This window comes from Protopterus annectens, chromosome 17.part0, assembly GCF_019279795.1.
Source record: "Protopterus annectens isolate FY-2018-M chromosome 17.part0, PAN1.0, whole genome shotgun sequence".
In the NCBI taxonomy this organism is placed as follows: Eukaryota; Metazoa; Chordata; order Ceratodontiformes; family Protopteridae; genus Protopterus; species Protopterus annectens.
In genome coordinates this window covers 351,429,902-351,450,530 of record NC_056751.1, presented here as the reverse complement: position 1 = coordinate 351,450,530, position 20,629 = coordinate 351,429,902, and the positions used below count along the sequence as shown (strand labels likewise).

Genomic DNA, 20,629 nt, shown 5'->3' with positions numbered 1-20,629 from the left:
AAATATATTAATTTAACAATATAGGTTAAAAATGTCTCTCTTTGCAGACAGTTTGTTGTATCTTGCTTAATGTCACATTTGAGACTGTGTCTCTGTGTGTGAGGGGGGGGGGTGTCAAAATTTTGTACTAGCTGCTGCGAGTTTCATCTCTGTGTCTTACTGCTGCATTCCTGATAGTATGTTATGTTTTTTTTTTATCACTGTAGTTGTAAATGTTGCCACACATTTTGATCTGTGTTACATATCTAATCTCTGCGCAAGTCACTTGCCAGACAGAGCTCCTAGGTGACACCTGAATAGAGATACTTTTATCCACTGGGCTTACCTGGTTAACAAATGTATAAAATAAAAATACTGTTCTTAAGGTGTCACTCAAATGTAGTATACTTTACACTACTGAAATACACCACTGAGAAGCACAGGATGGTAGGAAGAAATGACACAAAAAAGACATCTGAAGCTGTACAGCTTTGTTTTTTTTTCACTGCAGTTATGAATAATAGTAATATTTATATAGTAATATCTCAAATGGGACTAGCAGCATTAGGCAGCAAGGAGCCATATGGAAGCGGACATGGCTGGTGTAAATTAACAGTGAAACCAGCACTTTGGGGATGTATAGGGCCTTTGTAATTAAACAGTTTTGCATATGGTTATGAAAATCATCAAATATTTCCTTATTTGCACTATTAAAGTTAACATGGAGTGTGCTCAGGTTGTGGGCTGTGCAAACAGTATCTCTTAGACAAAATGATAACAGTAAGAAAAGTTGTGCAAAGTATACCAAGAAATGTAATTGTTGGTTTTAAGTTATGAACAGTAACTATATTCTTATGTAAATAATGAGTCTTGCAATAGCAGACATAGTAGCATTGGCCAGCAGACGTAAGCTTGTAGGCCTGCACAGTGAAATAGTCACTGTTGGATATACAGAGTTGAAATTATTCAATAGTTTTTTGCAAAAAGTAATGAAAACCATTTACATTAGGAAAAGCAAAAAGACTGAGCATGATGCTATCAAGTAAGCGGGCATTGGGAAGAAATGGGTGTTATAAAAAATGATAAACACTATTGGGGTAAGAGAAACACAGTCAGACAAAACTTTCTGATGTTCACTTTAGTAACATCTCAACTAATCAACACAGTAACACGCCCCTCAAAGAACCTCCCTGGTGGCAGTATACTGGACTGGATTCTAGTCTCTCATCCCCATTATTATTCTAATAGTGGCACTCTTTCAGATTTCCTTAGTGACCATACACCCATCTTCACTCACCGACTCCCCTCAAAACTACTTCGCACCCATAATTTCATAACTACCCGTAACCAAAAAAAATTTAACCCAACAACCTTTTCAAACTCTCTAAAAGCTATAAACTGGAACTGTCTAAAATCATTACCCCTAGATGATGCAGTTGCCCACTTTAACTCAACATTCCTAAAACTACTAGACTCACAGGCCCCCTTACAAACAAAAAGAATTAAACTTAAATCCGCGCCTTGGTTGACCAAGAACACACTTTCAACCATGCGGCTTAAAGATAAAGCCTGGGCACACTATCAGAAAAACAAGATCCTCTTACTTCATAATGAATACAAAACACTTCGAAATAAAGTAAAAAAACTCATCATCTCTGATAGACAAAACTACTTCTCTATACTCCAAAATAATAATAAAACAAACCCTCAAAGATTCTGGAAAGGTATTTCTATCCTACTTAACCCCAGTAAACCAGACACCCCAACCCCAGACCCCAATGCTACTGAATTAGACCTAGCTACCCAATTTAATTATTTTTTTTTTACTGAATCTATTGCCAAATTAACCTGTTCATTTTCAAACACCTCCACATTCTCTAATACACCCCCACCCTTTACTATCAACACTCTGTCCAGCACTGTTACCACTCCCTCTTCTCAATCTTCTAACTCTCTACCCTCTTCTCCTACTGTAACTTCCTCATCATCCCCATCACCCCCTAATGCTCCCTTCTCCCACTCCCCTGAATTCTTACTAAAACCTATTCCCACTTCTATCATAAAAAACTCCTCCTGAAATTGAAGCCATGCACTAACGCCCCCGACAATATCCCATCTTACTTTCTCAGCATAGCTGCTGAATCAATTGCCTACCCCATCAGCAGCTTAATTAACCGCTCTCTCCAAGAATGTATAGTACCTCAAATCTGGAAACAGGCCTTTATCATACCTTCACATAAGGGTGGTAACAATAACAATATTACCAATTTCCGCCCCATCGCTATCCCATTTCTAAACTCCTAGAAAAGTGTGTCCAACTTCAGCTACTACCACATCTCTTAGATAATAACCTTCTAACTCCTACACAACATGGTTTCAGACCAAATCACAGTACCATGACAGCCCTCCTCTCCTTCCCCGAAATTGTAAATAAAGCCCGCGACTCTGGTCTACTTGTCTCCACCCTACTACTTGACCTCTCCAAGGCCTTCGATACTATCTCACATAGCCTGCTTTTAACTAAACTCTCAGAACTTAACCTATCTCCCCCCTCCCTGAACTGGTTCTCCAGCTATTTATCCAATAGATACCAAGCTGTAAAATGGAAAAAGGCCACCTCCTCATTCCTCAATACCCCTACCGGAGTTCCACAGGGCTTATTACTGGGTCCTCTTCTCTTCAACATATTTATAAATGATTTCCACAAATCAATTCCATTCTCAAACATCATTCAATATGCTGATGATTCAACTATTATCTGCTCTGCCACAGCTATCCCCACACTCACAAAACTTACACAAGAAGCTTTCTCAACCACTGAATATTGGATGAAAAAAAATCACCTAACACTCAATGTTTCTAAAACTAAACTAATGGTATCTACCCCTTCTAAAGTCACTCCTGTCGATATCAATGTGTTCTCAATTACTAGTCAAAATAACACACCTCTAGAACTGGTGACAGACACCAAGTTACTCGGGGTCCAAATTGATAGCCAGCTCAAATTCAACTCCCACATACAAATAAATATCAAAAAAAACCATCAAAAACTAGGTATGCTCTGCCGATAAAATCATTACCTCACACCTGCCTCCAAAATCACTCTCTCTACTTCCTTTCTTATCCCCTCTCTTCTATATGGAGCTCCACTTCCAACTAATCTGCAGTCCACTCTAAAAAAACAACTCTCCTCTTGCTACAACAAAATCGCCAAGTTTGCTACCAGCCAAAAGTCCTCCACCCACCACTGTTTCTCCCTTCAAAAACTAAAATGGCTAGAGCTTCCCAATCATCTCACCTACATTCAACTATCTCTTGCCCATAAGCTCATTTTCAACGCCTCCCTCTGCCCATCCCTCTCCTCTGCATTTAAAATGTACCTTCCTAATAGAGTATTAAGGTCAAACAATCAAAATCTATTAGAAGTGCACAAACCAACTCATCCCCCAGGCAAAAACCTTCTATCCTATGGCACTGCTCGCCTCTGGAACTCCCCACCGCCATCCATTCGCACCACCCCTAACCATTTTATTTTCAAAAGATCTCTTCATTCTTACCTATCTTCCCAGTGGGAATGCTCCTGCTCCCACCCCTCATAACGAACACTAGAACTGCTTCTGCTCGCACCCCTCATAACTAACACTAGAACTGCTTCTTTCTTCATCTTCCTTCATCCCCCTGTTTATTCCAGCTATTTTTTCTCTAACAACTACTCTATTATTTCTATGGTATATGCAATTAATGTATCAGTCCTAACCTCTTAAGTTTATGTTTTTTAACATGTAATAATCTTCTTGCACTGCCTTGCAACATGCCTTTGATAAAATGTTTCATCTGCTAGTTCCATCACAACTCTGTATTATTTCTACTGCTTGTTAACTATTTGAAATTATTTGTTTGAACATTTTAGAATTGTATAAATTATCAACAATAATCTATTGTACTTAGACTGTTTTGGAGCTTTTCTCCCCAGGACTCCATTGAAAACGGGTTCATTTTGGCCCAATGGACTATCCTGTTAAACCAACTGCAAATAAATAAATAAAATAATATTAATGATATTCTAATATTCAGTCTAATATCTCTTGAGCAGTATACCATATGATAGGAGGCAAGGTAGCATTTGCAGGCTTACAGAAAAGTTTAGGTATCCACAGTTGAAACATCACTGTGAGATAGAGCTTCCCAATCATCTCACCTACATGGGCATGAGCTACTGAGGGCAGAAGGCTATAACAATTATGAACTATTTCTCATGCTTGCATCAATAGGTTCATACTAGGCTATCTGCCCGAGGGCATTTATAAGCCTAGCCCATAGTTTTGTGGCTTACGCCACCCCTTAGTTTGGAGAAACTATGCCCATTATTTAGCTGTGCCTCTGTCGAGCAGTGACACTGAGGTAACCCCTGGGGTGTATCTGCGATCTCCCATCCATTGGTCAAGATTCCTCTTGAACAAGGCCAGCGAGGTGCTCTGCCTCACATAAACCGGGATTTTGTTCCACAGCATAGGGAGTCTTTGGGTGATGAATCTATCCCTCCAGCACGTCCTATTAATAACCGTGTCGAGGTTTAAGTCACCCGCCCTTGTGGCTCTGAGGGATCTAGATTTTTTTGAGATGAAGCATATTCATCAAATCTGGGTTTGACATGGCCTTGTATGTCAGGCATAGGTCACCTCTGAGCAAGCGGTACGCAACTGAATATAACTGGAGTTCTTTCAGTCGTGCAGCATAAGACAGATTTTTGAGACCCTTTATCCTTTTGGTGAGGAACTTTTGTGGCCTCTCCAGCTGCAAGTGTTGGGTCAGATACATTCCGAATGGGGCATTGTACTCGATCATTGGTCTGATGAGTGATGAGTATAGGGAGACTATGACTTCCCTTGATCTAGATGTGAATCCCTTCATGATAAGGTGGGCAATGTAGAAGGTCTTCCTAACTACTTTAGCAATATGAGTGTCGAATGAAAGGCTACTGTCAACCTGGGTTCCCAGGTCCCTAATAACTTCTTCTGTGTTCAGGGGATTGCCACCTATATGGTAGCTAGGGGTAACCTTATTTTTCCCGAAGGGTATGACTATGCATTTCTTGGCATTTAACTTGAGGCCATGGCGCTGGCACCAGTTATCCGTTTCTGTGAGACCCTTCTGAAGGATATCTGTGTCGGATGTGTTCTCAACTACGGCGCCCAGTTTGCAGTCATCTGCGAACTTTGTCAGCCATAACCCTCCTGTGTTTGCTTGTACTTCAGAAAAGTAGATGCCAAACAAGAGTGGGCCCAGGACTGAGCCCTGTGGGACACCACTTGTGACAGGCTTAGAGTCTGACATGGCGCCAGCAACTCTGACCCTGTGGGTTCTGTCACTCAGCCAGTTTGCAACCCATCTTGTAATGTATGGGTTTACATTTAAGTTGATGAGTTTTTCAATGATACCCGAGTGGGGTATTGTATCGAAAGCCTTCACCAGGTCTAGGTAGGCTGTATGGACTGCCTTTCCCTCGTCAATGGCCTTGGTGACTGTTTCAAAAAAGTCAACCAAGTTTAAAAGGCATGATCTGCCTTTGACAAAGCCAAACTGGGTTGGATCCAAAGTCTGCAAATTCCCTATGTCTTTATTTATGAGATCCATTATGAATCTTTCCATGGCTTTGCAGATCAGGCTTGTCAAGCTAATGGGACGGTAATTTCCAGAGTCGGTGGAGGCACCGCCTTTGTGGAGTGGGACCACAGTCGCTGTGCCCCACTCCCTGGGTACGTATCCGGAGGTGAGACTAAGATTAAACAGCTGTCCTAACTGTGGGTTTAATTCCTCGTTGAGTTTATGGAGCACACAGCCGGGGACACCATCAGGTCCCATGGATGCTGTGTTCTTTGCCTTGGAGAGAGCAGTTCTCACCTGAGCGTTGGAGATGTTTGGGGGGCTACAATCATTTGGTATAGATATCTCTTCATTAGGCGGGGAGGGTGGGGAGAAGTTTGCACTGAACCTGTCAGCCAGTATTATGGCAATGTCTGTAGGATCAGTAATCTTCATATCATTTTGAACTAATTCTGAGCATATCTGGGAGTTTCCTCCTAGGTTTCTGACATAGCTAAGGAATGCTTTATGGTTGTCTTTAGAGTCCTTAGCTATTTTTTTCTCAAAATTAGCTTTGGATGATTTTATGAGAGCTCTTAGCTTTTTACTTATAGTGATCAGCAGTGTCTTACCTTTTAAGGATTTTGCTCTATCTTGTAGTAGCTTTCTCCTTTTATTGTAGAGTTTGTTTATGGCTGGGGTCCACCAGACTGGACGCTTGCCTTTGGTACAAAGAGTCTTTGTTTTGCTTGGGATTGCCTGATCCATGCAGCCCTGCAGGTGCTGGTAGAAGGCATTTTTAAGTGATTCAGCGGTTTGAGTAATGTTAACCGCCGGCTCAGGGGCCTTAAAGGAGACCACACCAGTCTTTAGAAGTGTGAAGTCGGCTTTCGAGAAGTTCTTTATTGTGGTCTTTTTCATTTCGGGTGGGGGCGGGATGAGGACCTCCAGCGAGATTAGTTTGTGATCAGATCTCACCAGTGAGGGGTATACTTCTGGCGTTGAACATTGTGCTCCCATGTTCGTGATGATGAGATCAAGTATGTTCTCTCCTCTTGTGGGGATGGTGACTAGTTGTTCCATGGCATTTGAGTTTATGAATTCCAGGAACTTTTGGGCTAGAGTGTTTGGGCTTGAGTAGTGTTCCCAGTCTATATTAGGGTAGTTGAAGTCACCTAGTATGATGGTGTTCGAGATACATTTATCCTCCAGTGTTTTCAGGAAGGCCATGTGAGGTTCCTGAGTTTGCGAGGGTGGCCTGTAACATGCTACAATTTGCAGAGCAGCCTTGCCTATGGTTAATTGCACCTGGATGGTTTCCGATGCATCGTGCGATGCCACCAATCTTGAGGTGTGGGTGTCTTTGATGAATATGGATACCCTCCTCCTTTCTTGGTATTGTCCGGGTTTTGTGGCGGAACGCATGATATGAGGTAAAACCTGATAGTGCTGGGGTGCTCTCAGGAGCCTTGAACCAGGTTTCTGTCACAGCACAGACATCGATGTTCTCCATACTGAGAAGGGCCTCGAGTGCGTGCATCTTGAGGTTGAGACTTCTGGCATTGAGCAGCATTACCCTTAGTTTTTATTTTCTTTGTTTTGTTCTAGGGTGGTAGGTTTAGAATTTGAGCCTTGCCTAAAAAAGGCACTATGGGGTGGCAAGAGCCTTTGCCAAAATCCGGAATCCCAGGGGTGACAAGTGCAAGCCATCCCTTGCGAAGCAGCATGGCTTGTCCAGCATGTCATCCCAGGCAGACAGACATTGGATCCCCTTTGAATGACACCAGAGTTTAAGCCAATTGTTAAAGCTGATCATCTTATCTCTGTATTGTGGCATCATTCTTGGTGAAGGTAGGATACTGCTCAAGGTCAGGGTCATACCTGCCCGGGCTACATAATCAGAGAGCTCCTCTATGTCTCTTTTCATGTAGTTCAGGGAGGTACGTCTCAGGTCATTTACACCAGCGTGGACAATGATTGAGTCGTACTTGTACCTGCTGTTGAGAGACCTGAGTGCATGCGTTATGTGGCGGATTCTAGCACCCGACAGGCAGCTTACTGTGACCTTCTCCTTACTCAGTCTGGTGAGCGGGACGTCAGTGTGTCTGACTATGGAGTCACCAATGACTAGTGTGTCTGGCATAGTGTTTGGCCTTAAGGGCTGTGACTGCTTGACACTCTGACTGTGTGGTCTATGTGATGCAGGTGTTGTGTTCTGAGGTGGTAGTTGTTTGGGTGTCTGCTTTGGTGGCCTCTGCTGTTTTGGTAGATTTTTGATCAGAGCCTCCGAGTATGTCTTTGTGTGTTTATGTGTATGATTTGAGGTTGTGATGGTATTATGTGAGACTGGGTCTATTGTGTGTGTGGTTACCTTCTCCTCCTGTCTGGTCTTGCCAGTCCTATGTTGAGAGAGCTCAGCCTCCAGTTTGGCTGTATAGTTGCATCTCTCGCATGTATTTGTGTTTTGTGGGAGGAGGAGAGGGTTGTCTGTGTACATGAGGCAATTGTAACATTGCCTCAATAATCCCAGGTTCACCAGCTGAGCAGGAGAGGATATTAGCAACTGATCCCTCGACATGCTAGAAGGAATAGACAGAAAAACTTACAAAAAGGTTTTGGGGGATGTGGGTGACCGAGAAATGGGGTTTGCTTTTTTTGGTGTACTTTCTATAACAAGAGTGCTTTATCGAGGTGATAAGTACTGTAGGAGCAAGTGCTTAGCTATACGGATAGAGAATAGTCTACTTGGGAGTCAAGTAGAGATAATTTATAGTTGTAGGATACACTAAATAGAACAGTAGTACACTATGAGGAAGGTAGTTTTAACGGAAAATTTGAAGAGTGAACTTTAGGTAGCCCTAATAGTTTAAATCTGCTTAACCGGCGCTGCCCTAGTGTAACGGTAGTAGCTCAGCTAAAGCTTAACGCTGCTTTATAGCAGGGGCTGGAAAAACAGGAAATGACCCAAAATGGCCAACAAATTACAAGTTGCTGCTTCTAACCACTCCTCTGAGGACAAACAAGCAGCTCAGTACTCCCCACTCCCACTGGTGAGTAAAGAAACTACCTCTGGCCACACAAGAAAATAACTTCAAAAAGATGTATGATACTATGCAAGCAGTAGTTGTTATAAAACAGGGTAAACACACTTAGCAAGAGAAACACAGCAAAAATAAATAATTATGAGGTAAGCTTTATTAATATTAGCACTGTTGTAATATGGATACTAATATGGGATGAAAAAACGATTGTGGGTTAGGAAGCAAGCATCTGCATTCTGATAGGATAAGGAAAGTACCAGCGGTGAAAACACCACTATGAGATGTACAGGAATTGAGTTAATGAAGTATGTTTTGAAAAATATTAACTATTTTGTATATTTTCATTAATTAAATAAAAACGGAACATGATATTCATGCCAAGGTGGCCTACACAAGCAGCGTATGCTAGAAGAAAAATACTGTTAGGAACACCTGACTTGAGTAAAACAGGGACACAGACATAACTATATGAGGTACACAGTATTAGATTCAGTACTATAAAATTGTTGATAGTATCTCAACGACTGTACACGACAATGATGCCTTGTTTCCTTTGAGACAACCAGACTGTGGCATTAGTAGCCCCCAGCATTAGTTGTAAAGGTGGAGGGCTGTTAACTTGGTCATACCTGTCAGCTGCCCTTGATTTTGCCTCATATTTTACCAACGCTTGCAAAATGTTTAACCTTCTAATCACCGATGATACAATCCTTCAGAAAATGCATGTTGATGTGATACCTGTTGCTCTAGTAACTCTGCAAATAACTGACCTGTTTCTGACATCACCATTAAAGTTAATAATGTAACGTATATTACATATCCGTTATTTTCTGTTAACGCAAATCCAGGCCCAGAAAGCTGCTGCCCCGTTAACGGAAAAGAACCGTTATGTTATTTCTACAACAGAGAACTATACCGTGTGTAGGCTTTATATGCATTTTTAGTCATATGACTATTATACGTAGCAAGATCTGTTTTGGTGGCAGTAATCGTGCCTCTCAACTGTCCCTGATTTAATTCAAACTTAATATTAAGTCTGTCCCTATTAATCCCACCCAAAACTGGTGACTTTAGGGTGAAAGTTGACGAATCACACTTAATTACTTCAGAAAATGTATATTAATACATCCTCATATTCTGCGATGCTGGAAGTTAATTGTACATTTTAAAAATGTCTTAAATTATTTCTGGATTTGTCCCCGATTCGTTGAGAGATATACTTTCTAGTATTTGTCGCAGCACCGCCCGGTCTCAGTCTTTGCCTTTGTTCTGTCCGTGACGGACTGGACTTAGACGTAGTAACCGGTCATGTGCACATTAGCGTCTTTCAGAACTTTCACAACTCAATGAAAGCACGCCCTAATCTGGAAGGCGGGAGGGGTCTGTGGGGCGCTTCTGGGGGGGGGGGAGTGGGGGCTTATTGCATGTGGCATGTGCGAGTGTCGCTGTACTTACATTATATCTAATGTGCATTTATCAGCTTAAGCTGTGATAGTAGCTTAATGACATTGGTGGCAGTGCGTAACAGTAGGAAATGGCCAATGCCCCCTTGAAGTGCCCGTTATTAGAAGCGAACGTCATCAGTATGACCTGAAGCGCCCATTTGTGTACTAATGTATTACTTCTGGTTTAAAAAATACAGAGTAGAAGATCAAGTGTTAAATCACAATTTTTCTTATGTTCTGGACCGTTTCTACATGTCTTTACGTAAAACAAACTTGGACGATCGTAGCCATCTTTCAGTTGCAGCTGTAGTATCTACTAAAAAGTGTACTTTGGTTCCAGGAAATGGACTTGACAGTGACGTTCAATACCTTCATGAACTACAAAGTCCTTACGTTAAGGCCTGGCAGGATGTGTCTCGTACAAAAACAGACTCCGACAATTTATGTATTTTCTTCTATATTTTAAAAAGAACAATGGATACTCCTTTTAAAGAACTTAAACAAAGTAATCGTGAACGATGACGATGAGGGAGTGACGATATTACCACAACACACCGGTTACCACCCGTCCAACTTTGCGAGGGACAGTCCCTTTTTGGGCAGTTGTGTCCTGCAAAAAAAATTTTAAAAAATGGCAAATGTCCTGAGATTTTAGGACAAAAATATTTCCTATGTTTTATGTAATAGTTGCATAAAACAGTTATTCTGTATCTGAACCACCTAAATGTTATAAGAAACAGAATATAAGCAACTAAAATGCTACAATAATAAGCCTTTATTTAGGCAAAAAAATGAAGTCATGTCCTTTGTACTGGCCGTGGGTATGTTTCGCCTTGCAAAATCTGATGTTTCTACCAAAAATGTCCCACTTTGGGCATCTGAAAATGTGGCAACCCTACGCGTCATCAAAGATAGAGACACGCTTTGTTAATAATACCCACCTTGATACCACACTGTATAGTACTGCCAAGTAACTGATCGTGTGGACGTAGTAGGAGATCCCCACCCTACCCTATTCCCGTAAAGCGAACCAACGCTGAATAGCCAAAAATTCGACCTCTCAGGCATCTTAATCGAGGTTTACATGATTTACTGGAAATGTATCGGCAAAAAAAGCTTAGAAATAATGCCTCATAAATCCATGTCACTAATCTATTCTGTGTTACCTGAGAGTACCAATTACACGGTTTCAAAAGTTACTAACTGCTATGCATCTTAAATTAATACACTGCATCGTTGTCATTTGTTTTGATCGATCGTTATACGGCCTAAGAGTATAACTATATGCACAAGATGTTTCTGCACACCATATTTCCCAGAACAGCATTTGTAATGTATTGCTGGTGCACCTTACTCCATTTCCCCATATCACCGTAAACACTGTCAGAAAACGTACACTTTGTCCACTGTTACTTCGCCAAGGTGGCGGTCCGGTGTGCAGCAGTTTGACTACTTTATTTATACACAGTCATATCATGTTGAGGTCGTAATACTCAGTCTGTCTTGTATTTTACTGGACTACTATGTCAAAATTTTGTTACACCTCCCATACCATCTATGATGTCATACCACAACATTGAAACTGACAGTAACTAAATATTGCCGGATTCAGTTCAAGAACATCTTATCAGTATGGAAATGCACATTAAAGCAAACCCTGTGTTATTTTAACAGCTTGGGTAACAACAATAAATGCATCTTAAGCCTAAGATTCTGAACTTTTATTATTTGACCCTGGTTCTCGATTCTGTAGTGAATAAGTCGGTAGCTGTATTTTCTTCTTCTTCTTTCGGCTTTTCCCGGTCAGGGGTCGCCACAGCGGATCACCTGTCCGCTCATTATTGGCAGTGGAGTTTTTTACACTGTCGAGTTGCCAGCCCGGCGCCCAACCTTCCACAGAGGGCACACACACACTCACACCTAGGGCCAATTTAGAGTGTCCAATCCACCTATGGCAAGTCTTTGGGATGTGGGAGGAAACCGGAGCACCCGGAGGAAACCCACGCGACCACAGGGAGGACATGCAGACTCCGCACAGAAGGCATCCCAGCCGAGGATTGAACCGGAGAAGCTCTTGCTGTGAGGCGGCAACGCTAACCGCTGCACCAAAAAACTCGCATCCTGATATTTTATTAACTTTCTTAGCAAACATAGAAAAACGTATCCATCTTTTGGGTGATTCTTTCCTCATTTTGACTTTTATCCTCTAGTCCTCAGTAGAGACTGTCAGCTTAAAACTACAAACTATATCCTAAACTATTTATTGTGTTCTTTAATTTATCTATAGGAATAAAGCAGAGTTTTGATTTTGGGAGAAATGTGTCCCTCGTACCATCAGCCAACAGGTTGAGCGCTGTACAACAGCACCATTTTCACCTAGCCTACAGCAAAGATGGCATCAGCCTCAGTCCCAGACCGACAGCAGAAAGTCATAAAAAGAAGGGCTTACTGCAAGAACACGATTTTATTGGATACTTAATTATAACGTATACGCCCCTAGAATCTGTAGAACCGCTGATCTCAAGACCGCTAAATGACGCGCTTCTTTCTCCCTGGTAAAATCAGTGGTTTCAAAATGGACGCAAACAAGCTGCAAGTTAAAGAAGACCGATATAAGACAGATTAATGAAATGCATTATATCTATACTTTAATATATATATATATATATATATATATATATATATATATATAATCATCTCCACCTCCAGTGGTTGCAGGAATGCAGCCAGCGCCTTCAGATGATAACCCAAATCGTCCTCCAGAAGGTCATTGGGCCAAATGTGAATTTGGAAGAGCTCCATCAACCCCACACTCTCAAAATCTTAACATAAATACATATATATTAACACTATCACATATTATTTTAAACACAAATTGTTTTGCAAACATTCACACTTACCCATATTACACACACAATCATTATTAGTCTTCTTGACAAATCAGCCACTGATTTTAAATATTTCAAGTTAATACAGTGCTAACATTGCAAGAATATTCTTAAAGGTATCCAGAATAACTCATCACCACCTGCTAAGCCATCAGTTATATAAACTATTAATAGTCATATTTTGCATCACATACATATATAAAAACAACTATAAAACCATTAATTTACTATATTTTATAAAGACAATATATGCATGCATACCTTAGAGAACAGTAGCGATTATATAAACCCTAAAACTATTAAGTTCTGCAGCTTCCCCCGCTTCTTGCTTCCCTACAGTGATGGCTCGTGGTGTCGGTGTCCTGTCTTTTAGTAATAGATGCGTGACGCAAAAGAAACGTCATATTCTAATTTGCATAAATGGAACGTGTTTGCTATCGCATCTGTAGCTGGGTGCTCTCCAGTACGAGTATATAAACTGCAACTGGTCCTTATTTTCAGCTTCCCATTTTGCTGTGTTCCTCCTCAACAGTGTGTATGTGTGTGTGTGTGTGTGTGTGTGTGTGTGTGTGTGTGTGTGTGTGTGTGTGTGTGTGTGTGTGTGCGCGCGCACAGTGAAATATAATGACAGCTATCATTCTTAGTGACTTATTTTACTTAAGAAGACACGTTAACGTTATTTTATTAACATTTTAAAATAGTAGTAACAGTGTTTTAAAGTGTACCTTTGGAACCTTTGTCCCCAATTAGTTTTGACTTTGACCTAGACAGGTTGAGAGATATGATTGCGTGACATTCCCTTGGCAAATTGTTAACAAAAGGCTTGTCAATAAAAATTTCTTTTTTTACGCAGCATATATGACTATTACTTATTACTTACAGATAAGGAATCTTCCTATACTTTCTACATATAATGAGTTAAAAGGAGCCTGTGCAAAAAATGATGTTATAGTAGAATACTATTAAAATCGTATGCTGGCATAATAATTTGTGTGGTTATCCTATTCAGATAAAAGTTTCTCAACTATTACTGCCTTATGGCCAATAATATGGCTTCTGATGCGGGCAGCTGTTGTCCAAGTGGACTTAATTGACAGCAGCCAGACTAAAAGAAGGGCGGTGCCTGCAACGGAGCACGAGCTGGGGTAGTCTGTCAGAAAATTTCTAATTAACATTTCAACTGTCCAGATTTTTGCCTCATTTTTTGGTCTGTCCCTCATAAAAAAACTGTTGTGTTTTTTTTTTGTGGCATATCACTTAAGATTGAAGTCATTAAATACATTTGCGTTTCAGATATTCATGTCCTTCAGAAAAAAATGCATGCTAACACAAATCCTATAATTCTATAAACTGTCTAAGTTTTTTAAGTGCAACCTTTAACATTTGTCCCAATGTTCAGGCCTTGTCCCCCCCGTTATTTTAGGCTTTGTGCAGATTTTTTGCAGAGGTTGACAGGTATGCCAATTAATGTCTTTCCTTGCTGTAAAATATATGCTGTATGTATTAATTACAGTAAGGAATGAATTAATATGAAAAAGGAACACCAAAAGAAAATCGTTTATTTTTTTTAACTTAAAACAGCTTTCAAAGTGTGGTATAAGTTTCGACACTTTCAAAACCTTAACTATGTCAGCTAAGAACCGTTAGTGAGCAAGATGAAGGTCAAATTCACTCTTCCGGTGGCCTGTTAGCTCAGTTCCGCTGTGGACTTGGTTGTCTGCAGATGCAGTTGTTTGCATGGAGAAGGGCAGCTGCTGGAAAGGCAGCGCATCAAGTTCAGAATTTGAACAACACAGCCGATTAGTAATCGTAATATTGTAGTTTTCTTTTAGTTCAGAAAAATGCATGTTCATTTAATATATGGTAGTATGTATTCTACGCTAAGTGCCCCTGATTTGGGGCCTTTGTCCGTTGCTATTTTTGTCTTTGCTCTGATTCTGGTAGATGTTAAGAGCTACGACTATTTCCATCGCGCCTAAATATGTTGGGAGGTGTTTTTTATAAGGGAACCCCAGAAAGGACATCATAGAATACGGCAACCACCTTTTGAAATGGCTAAAGTGGGTCTTTTTTTTTTTATAGAAACGTGATATTTTGCAGGGTAAAGCGTACCCATTGCTACTGCAAAGGACACAACTTCACTTTTTGACAAAATAAAAGCGTATTCGTGCAGCATTTGAGTCGCTTATCCAATTTATATAACATTTAGGTGCTTCAGATGTAAAGTATATGTTTTATGCAATTAGGGAATCTTTTTTAGTCCTAATATGTCAGGACATTTGCGATTATTTAGGTCCCCCCGCCACCTTTGCAGGACACATTGTCCAATGTGAGACTGTAGCTCACAAAAGAGAGGCAGGTTCAATCTCAGAATAACGGAAGAAGAGAAAAATCACGGTAATATTTTGTCAAAGATTTGCGTTATAACTGAAGTTTTCTTAAAAAGGGTTAAGCGATGCAAAAAACTGCAACTATGAAGCCTGTACAACGGACTGTGCTACGAGCTTTGGGCAAATAAAATCCACTATTGTGTGGCAGTTGACATGGAGAGTTAAAGCTGTGAGCTGTAGTTCCAAGGATACAGAGTTTGATTCCATCAGTACACGTTAGCCTGTGTGACCTTGAGCATATCACTTAACCAGATAGTGCATGGAGGGGGATTGGGAATTTCGGTTTAGACTCTACAATGGTCCCTTGGCCTGTAAACTTACGATTGCGAAATTGCTGCTTACTCGTTATTCTTGCAAGAGCTGCAGATTAAGGACTGTGGCGTTAGTTTACCGACCTTCATCAAATTACGCACTAGATAATTTAATTGTTTAGTTACGTTTTGTAAGTGGCATATTCCATGATACCGTTTATAAGAGAGGGATTGTTAGTCCCTTAAACATCCCCTTACACACACACACACACACACACACACAGGGCTGCAGGAGTATAGATGTATCCAGAGTGACCTTTCAAGGCAACGGACTACATTGTACCCATCACTGTCTTCTAGCATGCACCCCCCCCCCCCCACACACACACACACACACACACCTTGCCTGCATCATGACCTCCCCATGCAATAATTTATTTTATATATATATATATATATATATATATATATATATATATATATATATATATAATTGTAATATTTCACAGTCTGTTTTACATTTTCTTATTTCCTACACCATTTCAGCACTCTCTGACTGACCATAACTGCAGAATAACAACAGTGGAGTTGTACTCCAGGTGTATTTTAGAACTTTTTCTCCAAACATTTGATAACCTTTGTACTCAGGTTGACAACGATCTCACATTTGACCATCATGTAGCAGCAGTGTCCAGAAAAGCCTTTTACTTGGTTCATCTCATAAGTAAAGGGATTGCATCCAGAAAAAAGGAGGTTATTACCTCTCTGTACTCCTCCCTCATTAGGCCAATAATTGAGTATAATGCCCCGTTTGGTATGTACCTCTCCAAACACCTGCACCAACTGGAAAGGCCACAGAAATACCTCACAAAGAGAATCCATGGCCTCCAACACCTGTCCTACACGGACAGGCTCAAATCACTATCACTCTACTTGGTATCGTACAGATTGTTCAGAGTTGATCTGTGTCTCACCTACAAGGCAATATCAGGCCCTGCTGTAGTAGAGATGCGCCATATCCATAAGTCTAACTCCTTGAAAGGCCTAAATCTAATATGTGACATCAGCAAAACCTGATAGAGAGAGACATGTTTGTCTCCCAGAGGCTGCCCCGTCTCTGGAATAGACTTCCCACACATGTCAAACATAGTATCTCGCTGACCCTCTTCAAACACAACCTTGATGAATGGATGGGAAACCACAAATTTTTCCAAGGGTTCTACCTGTGTCCCTCATTGACAGGGGTGGCATGTGCTGACTGAGGTTTTTTTTGGGGGGATAAACTCTTGGCTAGGCTGGTAAGAGCCTCAGGGCCATTAGCCTAGTAACCTCCTATGATCCTATGAAATGATGTCCTGAAGATATATCATGACTAAGGAAATAAATAACAGCCTTATTTCTTTTTTTTTTTCTTTCAAGAAGTTCTAGCTGCTGTGTGGTACATTTTAGAAGTTTTCCACACTTTTGATTTATATCTATTGATGATCTCAACAAAAATCATGGTTAAGGAAAGAAATTCAGTCTTTGTATTCTTTTTCAAGGAATAAATAAGTTGTGTCCAAGATATTAGTTAAAAGCTAGCAAAACAATAGTTTCCAACTAAACAGAAAAGACAAATGTTGTGAGGACACACAAATCTTATCTGGGAATATTGCCTGCCCCCTATCCTCCCAAAAAAGGCACTTTCTGTGTAACCCTATGGTGATGGACTGGTATGAAGGCAAAGGAACAAATGACCACTGTCATATAGTTCACATTGTTACTGTCATATATATATATATATATATATATATATATATATATATACACAGTATGCCCCCCCCCCCAAAAAAAAAAAAAAAAAAAAAACCTTTGGAGTATCCTTCTGGCAGACTGAGATGAAAGTGAAAAAAAAAGAAAAAACAGAATGTAGCAATATATACTGTAGTTTGTTGTCAGATGTATGTATATATATATATATATATATATATATATATATATACACACACATACACAACATAAAAATACTCAAAACAAACTAAAACCAAGTAAAAAAAACGACACCAAAAATCCAGCTGGAGACAATGAATCCAAACACAGGACTGCAAGTGATAGTTAGTTAAGCACTTTCACTCACTTTTATTCACATGAGCTTCATCAGAACAAATTTCTTTTCATTCAAAATCATTTATAAATGGTTACCAATTAAGTCACATGACATTCTTAAAGAAATCATCATGTATAAATACTAAATGTGTATAAATGTATACAAATACAAAATAATCTAGTATAATAGCAATTACAATATAAGTATACATAAAATAAAATACTATACTAAAATACTATAACATATAAAAATATGTATATATGTATCTAAATGGTTATAACTACACTATGATATCGTATAGTACAATGTTAATAATGATAATGAATCAACTTGATGAACTACCTATTTCTGGCCATCTGTAAAAACATTTCATATTAATAGTGCCATTAAGGCAAGGAGATTCATCAGCAATCAAAACTGTTTGCCACAAACTTTCTCTGCACTCTAGGAAAGTCTTGTAGTCACCAGAAAACAAATCAGTATTCACTCTTTCCAAAACAAAAAAGAAAATTTCTTAAAAAGTGCACATTCTGTAGCATGGACTGTCAAGGCACTGTTACCATCTTTTTTTCTTATGGCTAGACAGTGCTCATAAATCCTCTTGTTTAAAGCTCTGATAGTTTTACCAACATAAAACTTCTGGCATGTGTCACATGTGGCACAATATACTACATTAGTAGTATTACAGGTGTAACAGCCCCAGCCAAAAACCTTCTTCCCAGATGTTTAAATTCAATGCTAGACACATTGCTCACGTATCTACACTGTTTGCATCTACCACAGGAAAAACTCCGTACAGAACAAGTCACCGAGCTCAAACCCACCTGATTGTTCTTGCTTTCCAAAATATGTTTAATACTGGTGATCTTCTTATAGGAGAAACAAGGTCTGTCACCCAAATCTTTACAAGTTTAGTATTACCCATTAATACCTTCCAATGGTCCAGTAAACTTTTCTTTATATGAATCATCTCATTACATATTGGAATGGCAAAGGCTAAAGAAAAAGTTGAAAAACTTTTATTTTGAACACTATGGGACACTCCCCTAGAAGTGTCACTGTTGCTCAAAATGGGACAAGCAGAAGTGTCTCTAAGTACCAATACTTCCTGAACTAACCTTTTGAGCCAACCCAAATCGTAACCTCTCTCTAGAAAAAACTGTAACAATCTGTCTACCTCATTTGAAAAGACTGAGTGCTCTGTAGTCAACCTACTCAAACGTATACATTGACCTTTGACCACTCCACTTTTCATATGAACAGGACGCAGACTTTCTTTATGTAAATACTGATTGACAAAAGTGTTTTTCCTAAGTATTTGACTCTTAAATCTCAAGGAAGTAGTGTCAAAAGTGAGATGTAGGTCTAAAAAATCTATAGATTCACCAAAACTTCCAATAGTGAACTTCAAAAAAGTGGTGCTATGGTTCAGATGTTCCACAAAAGATAAAAAACTGCCATAATCACCCTTCCAGAGAAAAATCAAATCATCTATGTATCGCCTATAAAACAAAATATTGTCTAAAAAAGGCAACACATAGAGATATTTCAACTCCCAGAGGGCTATGACTGTGTTGGCAAAAGATGGAGCAACTCTTGGCCCTATAGCGACCCCAGATGTCTGCTGAAAAAAACTTTGTCCAAATCTAAAAAAGTTGTTAGTAAGGACTAATTCCATGAGAATACAAGCAATGTTGACAGTAGTGCTTCCAAGAGCTGTATACTGTGTCAAGTATTCTCTCAAATATTCTAGACCAACTTCCTGATCTATGCTGGTGTATAGAGAGGTAACAGCTAAACTGGCAAAGAAAAAGACATCAGACACATCAAGTTCACTTAGCAGTTCAAGCAGATGCCATGAGCCACGTAAATAAAATCTAGATTTCTGAACAACTGGGTTACAAATACTATCTAGCCATATGGAAATGGGCTCTGTTTTTGAGTATGATGCAGACACTATGGGTCTAAAAGGAGGACTAATACGATCTTTATGTACTTTGGGAATACCAAATAGCATAGCCATTTTAGGGTATTCCACTTGTAAAACCTATAGGTGTCAAAATCTATGCTAACCTCACAAAACAAATCAAATAATGTGATGTCCAACTTTCGAAAGCAGTTAAGAATGTATTCACTGCTGACTGCTTTGTAACACCTGTCATCATCCAGTAAGGAAAACATAACTTGTTCATAAGCTATGGGCTTCATAACAACTAATGAGCCCCCCTTGTCTGCTTTCATAACTCAAATTTCTCTGTTGTTACTTAAATAAAAAAGAGTCTTTCTTTCTCCTTCTGGCAAATTAGAACTATAAGAATATCCTTTCATAGTTCTAAACTGTTTTTCACAAAGTGTGCCAAATATTTGTATAGTAGAATTTAAAGCAGGATTGTAAGTACTATTTTTCTAGAAACCAGTTGTTTTAGTCCTGACTTCAGGAAGATTATCAAAAATAAACTTCAAATTCAATTTCCTAAAATATAATCTGAAATCAACAATTAATCTAGGAATATTTACAGTGTTTGTAGGTACAAAAGGAAATCCTCTTTTCAATACAGAAACAACATCTTTGTTAAGTTCATCACCAGTTAAATTCAAAACCTCTATATCAAAGGTCAGTTCTTTTTGCGATATTTCCCTTTCCCCTTGCTCTTGTTGTCTGCTTGTTGTGACCATTTCGGAGTCTTTTTGTTTCCTGTGGAGTCCATCAAAAAACGACCTGCACCACTAGTAGCACCCAAATTATTATTGGACCCTTGACCGGCCTGTCCGTTGACATTGGCATTAACAGTGGTGCCAGAACAGTCAGACTTGTCAGCCATCACAGCCAAACTGTTATTGTTATTTGCACTATTGCTGACAACAGTTTTGTTGACCGTCGACTGAAAATGCTTCCTACCACGGTTTAAATTGTTGGAATTGAGAGGATATGCTGAACCATTCGAATAGGCATGCAAGTCTCTAGT

At 39.6% G+C, this 20,629-nt stretch overlaps 1 protein-coding gene across 1 annotated transcript in view; it reads right to left on the bottom strand.

Moving 5' to 3' along the window:
- The window catches only part of LOC122791343 (L-lactate dehydrogenase A chain-like), a 71,937-nt gene extending 58,597 nt beyond the window's left edge, over positions 1-13,340 (bottom strand). Inside the window, exon 1 of the mRNA XM_044059060.1 lies at positions 13,198-13,340. The gene's annotated coding sequence lies outside the window, so the exon portion shown is untranslated. The remainder of the gene's footprint in view (positions 1-13,197) is intronic.
- Between the last annotated feature and the right edge of the window lie 7,289 nt (positions 13,341-20,629).